Raw genomic sequence first — 17150 nt, 5'->3', positions numbered from 1 at the left:
ATTACTGCCCAAATATAAATATTTCTACTATTCAGCCCAATTAAAAAGTATTGTAATAATCCACAAATTTATTTTATTAAATTAAAAAATGTATATTCAGAATAGTTTATCAGTAATCATAGTGTTACGTTGGTTCACAAACACTTTTGTTTGCTAATAATCTTGTTCACAAACAGAAGCATTTGGCAAAATTTTGCTTTTGTTTGCCAATTCTGTATCAAGTGACAAACACGTAACAAACACGACTGGCCATCCTTCCCACACAAACACACATAAGGCCATCTTTTCGAAAACTACAAAATAAATTAAGTTCATTGAACCAAGGTATCACTGTACTTATCAAAAATTTTACAACGTACCTCATGCATTTATAACTGCTGTACCACAAATTAGCTGTATTACAAATTTTTAATACTATTTTAATGTTTTCCTTAAGAAAGTGTAATATGATGACATTTGGTCTGCTCAATCAATTCCTTTCTTTGCATTATTGTAATTAAAGATATCCTGAAAAGCGGTACAAGCTCCCTAGTGGCATGGTTACAAATGTACCACCAGTGGTCTAACCCACCTAACAGGACAGTTAATAAAAATCAAAGCCACTTGGCAACAAGACATGAATTATGACCCTGTGGTGAATATGTTTTATGGAACAAGCTTTATGGATCTTTATTCTGCTACTGTTGAATACTGCTGTGTTATTAATGGAGATAAAGTTGTTCATTTATTAGACGTTTACTGTAGGTCAATATTTGATTTGTCAAATTGTTTATACTATAATTATGATCTTTTTCCTATGGTTAACATGTCCCGCTCAGCTTGAACCACTGGGTACATGTATAACTGTCCCGACTGTCCCAGTTGGTGGCCTATACCACCTGATTGGACTATCCCATGAGGCTTGATGGGACAACAGTGCATGTACCACCAGTGGTTCACCCAGGCGGGAATGTAACATATTCAAATCAGAACCACCTGACTGTGAGACATACAACTTATAGCCCTGTCATGAATGTGTTAATGTGTTACATTATTGGTTTTTTGGGTGTGTCATTATCATTGCTGCTCTTCAATACTTTACTATAGCCAAACTGACAGAGTTATTGTTATTAATTAGTTTATCCTGTATGGCAATATCTAGATTGCCTTTGTATCATTAACAATACTTACTGCAGAACTCATTCCTGAAGAACTAGCTACAGGGTCAAAAATGCTGCAAACTCCACTCCCAAATGAAAGAAAGGAACAGTTTCTCAAAAAGAGGAAAAGGGCCTTACATTAGGTGTCACCCACACCAGAGTACATCACTGAAAAACAGACACCAAAGAGATCTCCATACAAGTAGAAAGTCTTCCACTATCCATCAGCTAGCAGGTCTCAGCACAAAAAGACTTCCAAAACTTCTAACTCCCTCAAAGCAAATAATACATGGGACAGGGAAGTAGAAGAAATAAAAAACCACACAACCAAATCACTCAGAAGGGTAACAGAGTTAAGAAAAACAAAACGAAACAACACAGATCAATAAAATATTTAACAACCTTAAAGAAGATATAACTAAACAGATAATTAACATAAAGTGATAACCTATGAGTTTACAGAAGACACCAGTAGAAATCTAGCTGAATTAAACAAAATTACACAAAACATGAATGTTCACTCTGGAAAACAACCAGGACCACACAAAGGTACCAAACAGAAATTCAACACATTAAGAATTCTATTGAAAGCATAGGCAGCAGAAGCAACTAACGTGAAGGCAGAAGGTAAGAAATAGAAGATTGAGTTGTAGTCATTGATCATTACAGAGACCTTAAAAAACAAAAAAAAATAGATCCAATAGCTGCTAGAAGAGCAGAAAACACCAATGTAAAATTAATTGAAATTAGTGAAACATCAGAAGATAGTACACATAGCTAACAACAAAAACCCTGTTAAATAATGGCAGAGAACTTCTCAAATATGAGAACAGAATTTAATATCCAGATAAGTGACACATATAGACTCTGAAGTAACAAAGATCAGAAAATAACCTCTCCACTATACATTGTACTCAAAATTCCAGAAGTTCAACACAAGAATAGAATCTTTAAAGATTTTAGGAAAAAGTATTGAATTACTTATAAAGGTACAGCAGACATCTCAACACAAATCTCGAAAAACAAAGACTTTAAATGAATTGTTTCAAGCCCTTAAAGAAAATAATGTCCAATCCTGGCTGATATATCCTGCAAAATCACTGTTCAAGATTGATGGGAAGTAAGATACCTCATAATTATGAACATTTAAAGAAACTAATGACGACCAAAGCAGCACTCTGAAAAATTCTCAAGGATATCCTAGAAAGAGACAACGAAAAGAGCAATACCAAAAAGTGTAATATTGTGAACACAACAAGTAGGTTGATTATAGTGGGGTACCACAACATCCTGCTGTCATAATTAGATAATTGGTCAAAAAAAAAAATCAACAAAAAAGTATTAAGAGTTGAACCAAACCTTGGAACAAATGGGCTTAATAGCCATCTACAGAAATGTTCCACCCAAAACAACACAATACATTCTTCTCAGTAACACATGTAACTTTCTCCAAAACAGACCTTATACTAGCCAATAAAGCATGAATGAGTAAATGCAAATAAACTGAAATTGTCTCATGCATATTATCTGATCATGGTGCCATAAAACTAGAAATCATTAACAAAGAAACAACAGAAATTATGCAAACACATGAAAATTAAAGAATACACTCTTAAATATCAGTGGTTCACACACAAAAATCAGGCAAGAAAGAAGATAGTTCCTAGAATTAAAGGATAATGGCACTACAACATACTAGAACCTTCCGGACACAATGAAAGGAGTCCTAAAAATGGAACTTTATAGGCACGATCCCAAGAAGGGTCACTATCAAATACAGAACAGTGATATGGGAAATCACTCTGCTGCTGTTGCTCCTTTTTTTTAAAACCAGGGACCAAACTCACTACACCTTATGCCTGTCAGGCAGGTGCTTATACCACTGAGACAAATCCCCAGCAGAACTTTATAGCTATGAATGCTCACATCAGAAAATGAGACTGAGCACCAAGGTCCTAAACAAACAAGAAAAATCCAAATTTAAAGTACAAGCTGAGAAATTATAAAGGTCAGAGCAGAAATCAATAAAATTGAGATTACAGAAACAATACAAAGAATTAATGAACCAATGAACTGCAATGAAAAGCTGTTTCTCTGAAAGAATCAACACACAGGTCTTACCAAAAAAGGGAATAAAAGATAAATAAATGTAATAAGCAATGAGAAAGGTAGCTAGGCATGATGGCAAACTCCTATAATCCCAACACCCATTAGGAGGCTGACTGAGGCAGGAGGATCTCTGAGAGTTCCAGGTCATCTTGTACTACATAGCAAGACCCTGTCTCAAAAAAAAAAAAAAAGAAAAAAAAGAAAAGAACTAGGTGAAATCACAACAGATACTACCAAAACCCAGAAGATTAGTAGCAACTACATCACAAACATGTCCTAGTTACAAAGAATTATCAAAAATTTAAACAAGAAGATACAAAACCCTGAATAGTTCAATTACAGTCAATATAACTGAAGTAGTAATTTAAAAAACCTATCAACTAAGAAAATACCATGTCCAGATGGACTGCTGAATTCTGTAAGACTGTTAGGGAAGATCTAATACCAATACTCCTAAAACTCTTTAATGAAACTCAAAGGGAAGTATTCCCTCAACAGCATTTCTAGAAACTAGCATTACTCTGATTCCAAAAGCAGACAAAGATCCAACCAAGGGAAAATTAGGGGCCAATCTCTTTAATGAATACAGATGTAAAAATCCTCATCAAGATACTGGCAAAAAAAAAAAAAAACATGCAACAAATCATCAAAAAGATCATACATCATGACCACCTAGGCTTTACACCAGGGATTCAAGGATGGTTCAACACATCAAATCAATAAATGTAATATATCATATAAACAGGACAAAAATCACACGATCATCTCAACAGACAGAAAATGCTTGACAAAATCCAGTATCCACTCATGATAAAAACCCTGAGAAAAAAGTATAGAAGGACCTCATCTCAATCCAATGAAAGCCTTAAATGACAAACCAACTGACCAACACTTATTATAAGTAAAAACTGAACACCTTCCCTCTAAAATCAAGAACAAGGCAAGGTTGTTCACTAACACCACTCCTGTTCAATACAGTATTTGAAAGATCAGGAAGAGCAGTTAGGCAAGAAAGAGAAATAAAAGGGATATCTATAGGAAAAAAAGTCACATTATTTGCATATGACTTAATCCTCTACTTAGTAAACAAAAAACATTCACTGAAGACTCTTTGAAATAATAAATTCAATAATGCAGCAGGATATAAAATCAACACAAAGAAATCAGTAGCATTCCTGTACACTAATAATAACCCACTGAAAATGAAATTAGGAAACAAATATTCACAACAGCACCAAGGAAATTTAAATACTTAGGAATTTATTATGGAAATGAAAGGAAAAAGAAAATTGAAGAGGACATCAGAAAACAGAAAGATGTTGAGAACCACCTGGACAATTCTCCTTGAACAAGAAGTCATTATCTCCATTTTGACTAAACTTGGCCTTATTTCCATGTACTAAAATGTACAGAGCTGGCTAAGTAAGCCATTTCCTTTTCTCTTCAATTGGCTCTAAGCAATGTAAACAGGGCTAGCTAAGGTGCTGATGCATAATCTTTAAAGCTAGGAAACAGGTGCGGTTTCCCCCACTCCGTGACTCCTATCAAAACATGGCTGAGCCAGGCAGGATGCAGAGCCACTGCTCCAGGGCTGTCAACTTGTTGGAGCCTCAAGATAAGAGGCTATGACTTTCAAGGGTAGAAAATGTGCACACCAGAGCTGAAGCACCACCACCTAAACAAACATTAAATGCTACCTCACCAGTGTTATGGAGATTGGTCTTTCTGCATCTCCTCTTCTCTGCATATTGCACAGGTGCTTTCAGGTCTCCTAAATAGCCTACCTCACAGTACTCACATGTTCCCCACCATTCTCACAGTCACTCATCTTCAAGCCACTACGTTCTTCACAAATTAATAAAATCTGGTTAGGCCCTGGGTTGAGGTCTATGTTCCAATGAACCTTCATCCTGGACAGATGTTGGACCTCTTGGCCCCCTATAAGTATAAATATGTCTAAGTGTCTTTATTCTCACCATGGGCTGCATTGGAAGTAGTAGACTAGAATTAACTTGCTAGAATTCCAATAATCTTTGCATGGAATTACAAATATAAACTTCTCAGACCAAGACAAGGACAGGAAAGGGATCTCTATAAAAAGATACTGTTTCTCTAAGGCAATGATAGTGAACCTTTTATATCTTTCAATGACACCAACAGCCCATTGTGGCTTGCATGACAACACTTCTATAGGCAGATCCAATACTATCAAAATGGCCATACTTCCAAAATTGATATACAGATTTAATTAAACTCAATCAAAATACCAATAGCATTCTTATATAACTGGAGAAAATAATCCTAAAATTTATATGGGACCATAAGAGACCCAGAATAGCAAAAGCAGAATACAAGGTTACAGTTATAAAACCAGACATGAGGATCAATGAAACAAAACAATGCAGAAACAAACCCAAGCACATTCAACTACTTGATCTTTGGTAAGAGGGCCCAAAAACATATGAAGAAACTATAACCACCTCTTTAAATACTGTTGGGAAAATTAGCAATCCATAAGCAAAAGATCTCTCACTATCTCCTAAACTGAAATCAAAATGAATCAAGAACTTAATGTTAAAGATAAAATAAGTTGGCCAGGGATTTAGCTCAGCAGCGTAAGTGCCTGCTTGGCAAGCGCGAGGTTGTGAGGTTGTGAGTTCAATTCGCAGTACCACAAAAAAAAAAAAAAAAAAAAAAAGATAAAACAGGTAAAACTATTGAACTCATGGGCACAGACAAGGACTTCTAAAAAGAACCCCAGGGGCCAAAGATATAGCTCAGTGGCACACTGGCTGCCTGGCAAGCAAGAGGTTGAGATAGATTCCCAGTACCAAAAACAAAAAAAGTGAAAAGAATCCCAATTACACAGGAAATAATGCCGAGACTCGACAAATATTACCACGTCAAATTAAAAAGTGTCTGTACAGCAAAAGAAACAATCAACATAATAAAAAGTAAACTTACAAAACAAGAAAATTTTGTCAGCTATTCTTTGGACTGGAGACTAACAGCTAAACTATATACATAACGCATTATAACTAGACTCTTCTAACAAAGTAAAAGGCTCAGTCAAAAATTGGGCAACTGAAATGAATAGACTGATCTTTGAAGAAGTACAAATGGTCAATGAATATTTTTAAAAAATGTTCAATGTGTTGGCCCATTACAGAAATGCAAATTAAAACATTAAGATTTCATCTTAGTCCACAAAAAATAACTGTCATCAAGACATCAAATAACAACAAATGGTGATAAAGTGTTAGAGAAAAGGAACCCTGTTTCATTGTTGGTGAAAATGTAAATTAGTACAACTACTATTCAAGTCAGTATGGAAATTCCTCAAAAAATTAAAACTAGAAATTCCTCTTGACCCAGTTATTCTCCTTCTGCATATCTTCCTGAAAGAGTTAAAAAGACATATCACAGTGATACATACACACCCATGTTTACAGCAACACAATTCTCAATAGAAAATCTTGGAAGCTTATGTGCACCAACAGATGCATGGGTAAAGAAAATGTGGTATTTATAGACAATGGAATACTACTGTGCCATAAAAAACTCAAAATATTTGTAAGATGGATGCACCCTGAGACTGTAATGGTAACTGAGATAAATCAGACCCAAAAACTTAAATATTGCGGCTTCTCTTACATATGAAGCCTAAAACATAGAGTAAAATTAGTGATAGCTAATAGGGTGGAAGGATATAGAAGGTTTTCAAATGGGAAGAGGATCAAGAGATGATGAGAAAGAGAAGGAGGCAAGGGGTGTGCAATGAAAAAAAAACTGACAATGGGGAAAGATTATGTACATGTACCAACTCCCCAAAAGAAATATAATCATTATTTACTACAAGCATGTACTAGTAAAAAACACAAACTAAAAAAAATTAAAAAACAATATATCAGGCAAATAAAAACTAAAGGAATGAATGAATTTCAGTCTTATTATCAAGGAAGGTTGAACTCAAGGAAAAGCTATTAAAACAGTCAGGAGCTTTCATAATACTGAAAAATACAATTTATATTTAAGTTACAAAAACTGTAAATCTTTCTATCCAGTAACAGCATCAAATCCATAAAGCAAAAATAGTCGATGCACTAGACAAAAAAATACAAACATTAGGGGTTCTAGACTTTAACTCAAATCTTAGAGAGACCAAGTGCACCATAAATGGATATTAAAGAACATTTAAATTGATCACGAGTACTGAATATCTGTCAAAAATGGTCATGTATTAGGAAAATCATGGTAAATTTATAAAATATAGAAATAATACAGACATTTTCTGATGAAAATGCATTAGAACTAAAACATAAATGGCAAAACCAGGGTGTATGGCAGTGATCCTTTTAGAGCTTTCAATGATACAGTCTGCTGAGGAATGCACATGCAATAGGTTCACCAATGCCGGTGTAGTTTCTTAACATTTGCATATTAAAAGATATTATCAAATAACTTTTGTGTTAGAGAAAATATTCCAGAGCTAGGGAGTATAGCTCAATGGTATAGAGCCCCTGAGTTCAATTCTGCATAATGAGTTTAAAAATAAAGTGATGATAATCTTTTTTAAAAGTTACTTATCAGAAACTATTGAACAGAGTTAAAACATCTTCATAGAAAAGTTCTTAGCTTTACATACTTATGCTGAAAAATAAAGATGAAAGAAAATAACTAATACCCCCAAAACATTAAACTTAGAAAATGCAAATTGCCCCCAGGAAGGCAAAAGAAAGCAACTGTTAGCTAAAAATAAAAAGGATAGGGAGGTACAAACACAAATATGTAAACTAAGAATAAATTGGGAGCCAGGATCCTGTATCCTAGCACTCTCAGGGGTAAGACAGGAAGATTGAAAATTCAAATCCTGCCCAGGCAACTTAGAAAGACCTGGTTCCAAATTAAAAGGACTAGGGGTGTTGTTCAGTGGCTGAGCAGTTTCAAGTTCCCAGTAGGACAAAAAAAGGACAAGTTCAGGAAGTAATCACATTATGATAGAAATAAATATCCACTAGCAATGACTTTCCTGTGTTCTATGAGGTAATGAAGTAGACAGTTTTCTATAAAGAGTCAAAGATTTGTTTAATTTACAAAGTAAAACAAACACAGAGCAAAAATAAAGTAAAATAAACAGTCGTTAAAGAGGGATCTTTCAATAAAATATGAGGCCTAGATACTGCTGCAAGGAACTGTAGTAACACTTTTAAAGTATATGATTGAAATCCTATTTAAATAATTGTATTTCCAGAACACAGAAATAAAACCTTCTAAATTATTTTTCTGAAATAAGCATAACACTGAATATGATTCAAAAAAGATAATTTTATCAGCCAATAGATTTCTAGCACTATGTTAAGAAAGAAACAGTAGGGGCTGGGGATTTAGCTCAAGGGCATAAGCGCCTGCTTTGCAAACAGGCAGTCGTGAGTTTGATCCCCGGTACCGATAAAAAGGAAAAAGACAAAAAAAAAAAAGAATGAAACAGTAGAAGCACTCCCAATGAAATTTAAAAAACCCATTAAGAACGTCAACTATTATCTTCATGTAACATTATTCTGGACACACTAGCCCAAACAATCAAATTAATAAAAGAATTTCAAGGTATAAACATTTGTAAGTAAGAAATAAAATAATCTCTATTTGCAGATGACATGATTATATGCTTGGAAAACCAGATTATGAAAAACTATTACTGAAAAAGTTAAGAAATTAGTCACATTATTATTAATAAGTCAAAGGCCATTACTTACACAAATAATAATGTGTTATGATACCTAGGAATAAATTAAGACAGACATATATAGTGTTCTTGATAAACCTTAAAACCTTATTCAGGGGAGAAAGTGAAACTAAATGGGGCACGAAAATCATATTCTTACATAGAAATGCCTAATATCAAGTCAGTTTCCCAATCATGATCAATAGCTATGATCTTAATTTTAAAAAAACCAAGAAACCTTACCATTGTTTTAGCACTATGTTGCTACACATTTACCTACTGATTTTTAAAATGAGCTTACACAAAAACCTACATTTATGAATTTATAACAGCTTTGTTTGTAATAGTCAAAAACTACTGGAAGCGATCAACCAAGATTTCCCTTCATAAGTGAAGGTATGAACAAAACTATGGGATACAAAGGAATGTTATTTGAGATAAAAACAAATGAACCAATATTAAGTGCAAAATGATATGGATGTAACAAAATGAAAGAAGTCAACAGAGACACTAAAAACTGTATCGCTGTCAGGGGTACATTCTAGGATTGAAAAAGAGCAAAATATGAGAATATTTTAGAGTGGTGATTCTATTTTGCATGCTACATTATGAGTATGTGACACTACGCTTCATCAAAACACACTGAAATTTACAACATATCATGTAATTTAATGCATGTAAATTAAAAACATTGTTGAAATCAAAAAATTCAGAGCAAATATTATAAAATAATTTAACTGTATTGCAGTTGCATGAAACTGGGGGTTTAGCTCATTGGCTCAAGTGCCTGTTTGGTATGCACAAGGTCATAAGTTCAATCCCCATTACCAAAAAAAAAAAAAAAAAAAAAAAAAACAGAAAAAGAAAAGAAGCAATTTTGCTGAAAGAATTAGAAGAAAAAGATGATGGCCTTTTACTAACTCTGGAAATGAGTAAAGTCCACACAACAAAGGCAATAAATATATTAGAAGAGATTTTTACTTCAAAATTAGTTAATTCTAATTTTGCAAAGGAAGTATCAAGCAAAAATGACACAAATATTCAGAAAAAAGAAAACTGAAGGAAGAGTAGAATGCCTGAATATTAGGATGAAGTACAAAACTAACTTGGCAAGAACAGAATAACACTGGAACAGGACTAAGCAATTAAATCAATACAAGAGAAAAAGATGTCCATATAGAGACCCAAATATCTACAAAAATATATGATAATTATGGAAAATATAAACATCCACGACAAAGTAAGACTATAAGGAATAACCCCACATACTTACATACCTTCAAAATATCAAGAATAATGTAAAAGTCCATCTGTAAGAAAATGCGGTATACCTGCCTATGAAAAAAAGGTAACTATAAGGAAGAACAATGAAGATCATTTGGGGTAGTGGCCAGGATATAACAAATTACACACAGCAGGATAGCGGTATAGAAAATATTTAAGAAGAATATATGTACGAATGTTTGCACATGTATTAAAAATCTCTGAAGGCTCACAATAATCTGGTAGTATTGACTATCACTGTAAAGGATAACTGAGGAACTAAGGTGAGAGGGAGACACGGATTTCTCTGGATCTCTTTGGAACAATGGAAACACACAGTATTACTTATTGAAAAACAAAACTAAAATTAGAGTTAAAGAGAACAGAAAGAAGCAATGATGACAAGCCATGGCAAATAAGAGGAATTGTTTCTTGGGAAACAACTGTCATGCGTTTCTCTTGTTTCTGGACAGTTCGAGTAACTTTTCAAGGCTCTTTGAAGACAGTATAATAAATAGCCTTGGAAAGCAGAGACAGTTTCCACACCAGAGCAAAGAGCAGACCTTCTACTTCTCAAGATAAAAAGATTCATGTTCCCTAAGCTCAGGATTCCTTTTCTGTAATGCAAGTCGCTGAGTGTACAGATGTTATCTGGCCCTCTTCATAGCATGTAGAAACAGATGCTACTGGAAATAAGAAGCTATGCTTGTTATTGTTACTGTTACAAGTATTACAGGTCTTAGATTCTGACTCAGGAGTTTCATGCCTTCTGCTGGAATCTATGCAATTAGGGCAGGTTAACTTGTTAGCTTTCAAGCTGGCATAAAAAGACCCATCACAGTTTTAACAATCGTAAGTCAAAGTAGTATTTAGAGAGCTAAGGGTGCAGCTCAGTGATATAGCACTTGTCTAGCATGCGTAAACAAGGTCAGATATTTGATTTCTGGTACTACCACCAGCAACACACACACAAAGTAAGTAGTGGTGGTGATGATAATGATGATGACAATAAAAGAGATTATAAAGTTAAAAGTCTTACATGGGTCACACAAGAAAGTAGCATTAAAAAATTCAAGCCAGGCCGGGAGTTTAGCTCAGCAGCATATGTGCCTGCCAGGCAAGTGTGAGGCCGTGAGTTCAATTCCCAAGTCAAAAAAAATCAATCCAAAAAAACAAAGTCACACATATTTGTGATAATAACATAACTATAAGATATATAAAGCCAGCTGGCGGTTTAGCTCAGTGGTGTAAGTGTCTGCTTGGCAAACATGTCATGAGTTCAATCCCCGGCACAAAAATACACACACACACACACACACACACACACACACACACACACACACAGCCAGAAAAAAAAACTGCTTTAGGACAAATATCACCAAAAGAAGACTTTATAAGAAAAATTAGCAAAACCATAGACACAGTGTGGTTTAACAAGTTTCCTCTTAAATTTGTCAGACTATGTGAACTCAACATCTGTTCATATGCAAAAGAAGATACAGAATACCTAATTATACAGCCAAACTACATTTACATATAAAAAAAACACAATAGATCTTTCACTCTATAGAAAACATATTTCGCTTACGTTCACAATTTATGGGAATCAATGAGGTGCTTACCTCAAAGACAACATTAAAAACCTTCAGAAAAGTGGGTTTCTCTACTGTTATCAGGAAAATTACTTCCCATTAAATATTTCCTTTCCCATTAAAAATCAAGACTTGGAAATTATGAAATATTTTCCCTCAATCACTGAGTTAAGGATGAAATTATCTAGAAATCAACAGCCAAAAAGATGTATTTAAAACCTGAGGTAAATTAAAGCAATTATAGGAAAAACATTTGCCAGGTGTGATGGTGCACACTTACAATTCCAGTATTCTGAGAAGTTAAGGCAGGAAGACTGTTAAGTCTGCGTTCAGCCTGGACAGTTAGGGAAATTCAAAAATTTTTTACAAGTTTTATCCTTAAATTTATATTATTAAAACTAAAGACTGAAAGGAAATAAATTGATTAGTCTTCTTCAGCACTTACAAATAAATTTTAGCTTTATTTACAACTTTAACATATGTTCTTTAAAAATACCAATTAAAGCCGGGGATACAGCTCAGCAGCACAGCACCTGCCTGAAGTGTGAGGTCATGAGTTCAATTACTGGTACAAAAAAAAGGTACCAATTAAGAATTTTAACTAGTCTAAAACATAAAACCCAAAAATGATGGAAACATCAAAGATAGTCAAAAGATTAAAATAATTGTAAGAAATACGACATGCATAGACACTAATTAGGAAATTTAGAGGGAAAGAATTATTTTCTAGTGAAACATAAATAGTAGGACATGAATACACTAAGAAAAGACTCTCTTTAAAAGTGTCAAAGACCTATCTTTAATGTGTACAAGGTTCTAGAATTGCTTTATACCTGATAGGAAAAGAATAAAATGTCATGAACTATTCAAATTATTACATAGCAAAGATGGAAGCTTTCCAAGTTATTTATGTGCATTTTCTTTATGCATATCCTCAGTAGCAATTAAAAAAAATAACCATGTCAAACAGTTAAAAATCCAGAACATTAGAAATCAACTCAACTAGGACATTTGGAAAATCTTCAACATAATTTATCAAGTAAGAAAAAATTATTTAATAAAATGGTTTTTTTCCTTAAAAGAGAAGAAAATGACATACACAATAAAGATAATTTAATAAAATTCCAATCAAGCATCCATTAAATAGATTAAACACACAGTAATAAGACAGGCATGTCCACTGCATCTGACTAATATAAGATAGAGACAAAAATCTGTGCACAAAAGCATCTGAAAATACTATCTTCGTTGCACATGGCATTAAGCTAACCTAAGCAGTCATCTAAAACCAACAGCTTCTCTTTATTGCAGAAAAATTAGTTTGAAGTTTGTATGACAAAAACAATTACCATTCTCAACAATAACACTAGAAATCAGTTTAACAGTGAAAACAGAATTTCTACGAATCCAAACAAAGACAAACCATGTTCTTAAACAAGGATAAAACACACAAGGTCTGGGTTAGCCTTTGGTTAATGAACAAAATATACTTTATATTCATTATACTTACAGAATACATAAGCAAAAACCACCAGAAATCAATGTTAAATTTTGTTAACAAGAGTCTTCACTGTAAAAATTCTATAATATAGCTCCCCAAAACAGTTAACTTACTTGAAGTTACTTCCCCCTAAAGTCCATAAAAGAGAAACTTACCTCCGTTTCTGGAGTTTCCAGTAGCGTTCCCTAAATGCTCATTCTCATTCCCTAAATCTTTTAGATCTACCTGTGATACTGATAGTACAGTAGGACTGTGTGGTTCAAATTATATATATATACGCAACACAAAGAATGTTTTAGTATATCCTGGGACTACTTAAAAATCGGAGAGCACGCACGTTGTACATTAGAATTATGTGGCAGAAAATTATGTTGTATCATGGTGGATGGGACACTCATGTAATCCCAGCATTTGGAAGGGATCACTGTGAGTTCAAGGTCAACTTGGGTTATACAGTAGTTCAAGGCCAGCCTTCTGGACTACATGGCGACCCTGTCTCAAGAAACCAAGAAAGAAACAAAGATTATTTTGTAACTAATTAAAAATCTGTAATTAAAAAGAAACATTCCACAAAATGTATGATTTGCCTCCCTGCACTACACATGCAGGTCAAGCTGTTAAAAACTTTTCTCACTTGTCGATCACTCTGGAGAACATGGCGGACAGACAACAGCAACTACTGAACGCTCTCTAAAGGCTCGGCTCAGAGGCCAGGAATGATGCGGACTAAGGAGATACGAACCAGTAGAGATATGCTCTGCTGACTCAGGAACGAACTGGGCTGAGAGAATCCAACTTGGAATACAGTCCTGGCGCTAAAATAGGAACAGAAAAATCTCGGTGTGGAGGCTCGACTCCGCGCCATTGGAAACCGCGGCTTGGATTTCCCGCCGCGCGGCGGCCGGCCACCTCCACAGCGGCTCAGCAAGGAGAGATGCGACCCCCGAGCTCTGGGAACGGGCGTCTGGGAACGGTCTCGGAAACGCGACGGGCAGGAAGGAAGGCTGACTGGAGGCGAGGTGAGCGAGGAACTGACTCCCTACCGCAGTCTGACTCCAGCGGAGGATTTTCTGGGCGCGGGCAGTCCTGTAAGAGCAGGGCGCGGTGGCAACTGCAGCCGCGCATTTCCCTCTCGGACGGGATTGGTGAAAGGTGCCTGGCCGGAGGGACGCTGCTCGCGGACTCCCTAAGCTGGCCTAGCCCAGATCCCAGAGCCTGACGGTGGCCCGGAGGAGCGACCGACTTCCGCGTAGGCTGCCTCCTCCGCAACTCCCTGGGGCGCAGCGGTGAGCTGGAACAACTAGCCAGCGCAATTCGATCAAGCTGTAGCTGACAGGCAGGGAAGCCGGGCCTCCTGTGTAAGATTACATTTTATAAGGAACAGAAAATATGGGGAAGGGAAGCAACAAAAAAGGCTCCTCGACCCCCAATCCTGAGAATCAGGCAATAGTGGACACTGTACCAATATACATTAAGCGCCATTTAGAGAGCCTCATAGACCAATTCAGGAATGAAGTTATCAATGACCTGAAGCTAGAAGTATGCAGAATAGTTAGAGAAATGCTAAGCACCACCCAGGAAAAAGCAGATGGTGGAGTGGAAGAACAGAAAAAGAGGGGAGAATTGCTTGATGGAGAAAACAGAGAAAGCATTGAGTATGTGAAGCAGGTGCAAAGGGACTATCAAGAAATCAAGAAGTATACCCAAGACTGGCATAACAGCTTGAAAGAAACTAAGGACAGACTATCTGAATTGGAGGGCAGACTTGAAACATGGGAGAATGAAATGAAAAACTTCTTAAAAATAACAAAGAAACACACAGCAATAATACAAAGACAAGAAGATGATAAGAGGAGCCGTAACTTAAGGATTAAGAACATAAAAGAAGAAGTAGGGACACAAACAAGTGAACTACAAAAGCTACTCACAGAAATAATCCAGGAGAATTTTCCTAATTTAGCAAAAGGTAAAGATACTCAAATGTATGAGGCATACAGGACCCCAGCTACCTACAACCCTAACAGAGAAACACCCAGGCATATAATAATAAAAATTCCAGAAATTCAATACAAGAACAGAATATTAAAAGCTGTAAGAGACAAGAAACAGATCACTTACAAGGGAAGACCCATCAAAATTACAGCAGATTTCTCTTCACAAACCATCAAATCACGAAGAGCATGGGGAGAAATAATTCAAGCTTTGAAAGATAATAATCTACAGCCAAGATTGAGATATCCTGCACAACTGTCCCTGGAAATTGATGGAAAAACGAGGTGCTTCCAAGATAAAGAGGAACTGGGGGAATTTGCAACCACCAATCCAACCCTACAGAAAGTATTGCAGGATATTCTAAAAAAAGAAAAATACAAAGAACCCAGAAATAGGGGCGGGGAGGCCACAACGAATAGAGCAGAGACCAAAACGAAGAAGACAAACTGACAGCTACTGACAGAAAAAGAGCTCAACAGAAATGAGACAGAGAAGATTGGATGATAGGAACAGCTTTTTTTGGAGAAAATGACATCTTAATAGGTAATGCTGATTTAGTACCATCTTGTTTTGAAGTCTCATCTAGCTTTTGTTCTTCTGTCTCCAATGGTCTAAACAGGTTGTATCTTATTGGATTTTACTATGTACGATAGTATAAGAAAAAACCTTTTAAAGACAAGGAGATTATACAGAGACCATTGTTCATTTTCTGTTAGTTGATTCTAAATACTCTATAATGCTGTTATTCTCTTAAATGGATTTACATTGTTTTGATATACTTAATGCTACAGTATATGAAGTTGTACTCAAGGACTTCAGGGAGGGAGTCAATATGGTAACTATCTTTGGGTCAGGATTAGCTGGTGGTGAAACACTATTCTGCTTAAATGGTTATGTTTTGATCTGCCCTGTTTCGCTGTTATGCCCTCTTTTTTTCTCAATCTCCACTCCATTATTTACTTTTTTATTTTTACCCATTTAATTACAGGGAAAAATATAGCAGGATATAATATAGTAACCCACTTTGACTTTCTATTATCTCGATTTGAAGCCCTGTATTACTCTCACCATCTTGTTTTTGACTGAGGTCCCTATATTCTGTTTTGCTGGATAGTATCAGGTTCGAAAGTTTAGGCATCAGCTGAGAAGATAATGAGATTCATTATAACGCCCATTCTCGTTGACTTTTATCTACTTTTGAAGACCTACAATGTCTCCAATGTTTTGGTTTTGTCGGTTTTATTCTTTACGGTTTTGTTCAATTGTATTACAACTAATGATATAGGCAATTCTATTAGAGATAGCGGGAGGCATTAGGGTAACCATTGTTGATCACCTTGTATTATGTTTTTATATTATCTATTATGTCCACCCTTTTGACTTGACCGATTCTGTTCTGTTATGTCACATTTGGTTTTACTCTCTTCCAAAAAAGCAACAAGAACTGTGGGAGCAATGAAACCCAAAATGTGTAATAGTCACTGTACAAAAGAGAGGAAAAGAAAGTGCTCTAAACTATATAACTGCATGTATATTTAAAAGTATAAGATAGAAAATGATATCACAGAGTTTTATTGGATCATTGAACAGAACTGTTTGCAGTATCATTGGTGGAATGTCCACTCTACAAGCTTTAATTTTGTGACTTGAACAATTATTTCTAAGATGGCAATATGTAATCCATTAACTAGTGATTTCCTACTGCGCATTTTTTTATTCTGTAAATCTGTATAACTTGTACCCCTTCACTGTTTTTTTTTCTTTCTTTTCTTTTCTCCTTAAATAAAAATTAAAAAAAAAAAAACTTTTCTATATAGAAAGTGCTATTCATT

The 17150-nt window shown here is 35.2% G+C and overlaps 1 protein-coding gene across 1 annotated transcript in view; it reads right to left on the bottom strand.

Moving 5' to 3' along the window:
- The window catches only part of Znrf2 (zinc and ring finger 2), a 104941-nt gene that overhangs the window by 34507 nt on the left and 53284 nt on the right, over nt 1–17150 (bottom strand). The window lies entirely within an intron of this gene.

Source organism: Cavia porcellus, unplaced genomic scaffold (assembly GCF_034190915.1).
Source record: "Cavia porcellus strain 051 isolate PalLab524CR breed Dunkin Hartley unplaced genomic scaffold, mCavPor4.1 scaffold_2, whole genome shotgun sequence".
Classification (NCBI taxonomy): Eukaryota; Metazoa; Chordata; class Mammalia; order Rodentia; family Caviidae; genus Cavia; species Cavia porcellus.
The sequence above is the reverse complement of the archived record's forward strand: the minus strand, read 5'-3'. Positions and strand labels throughout refer to the sequence as shown.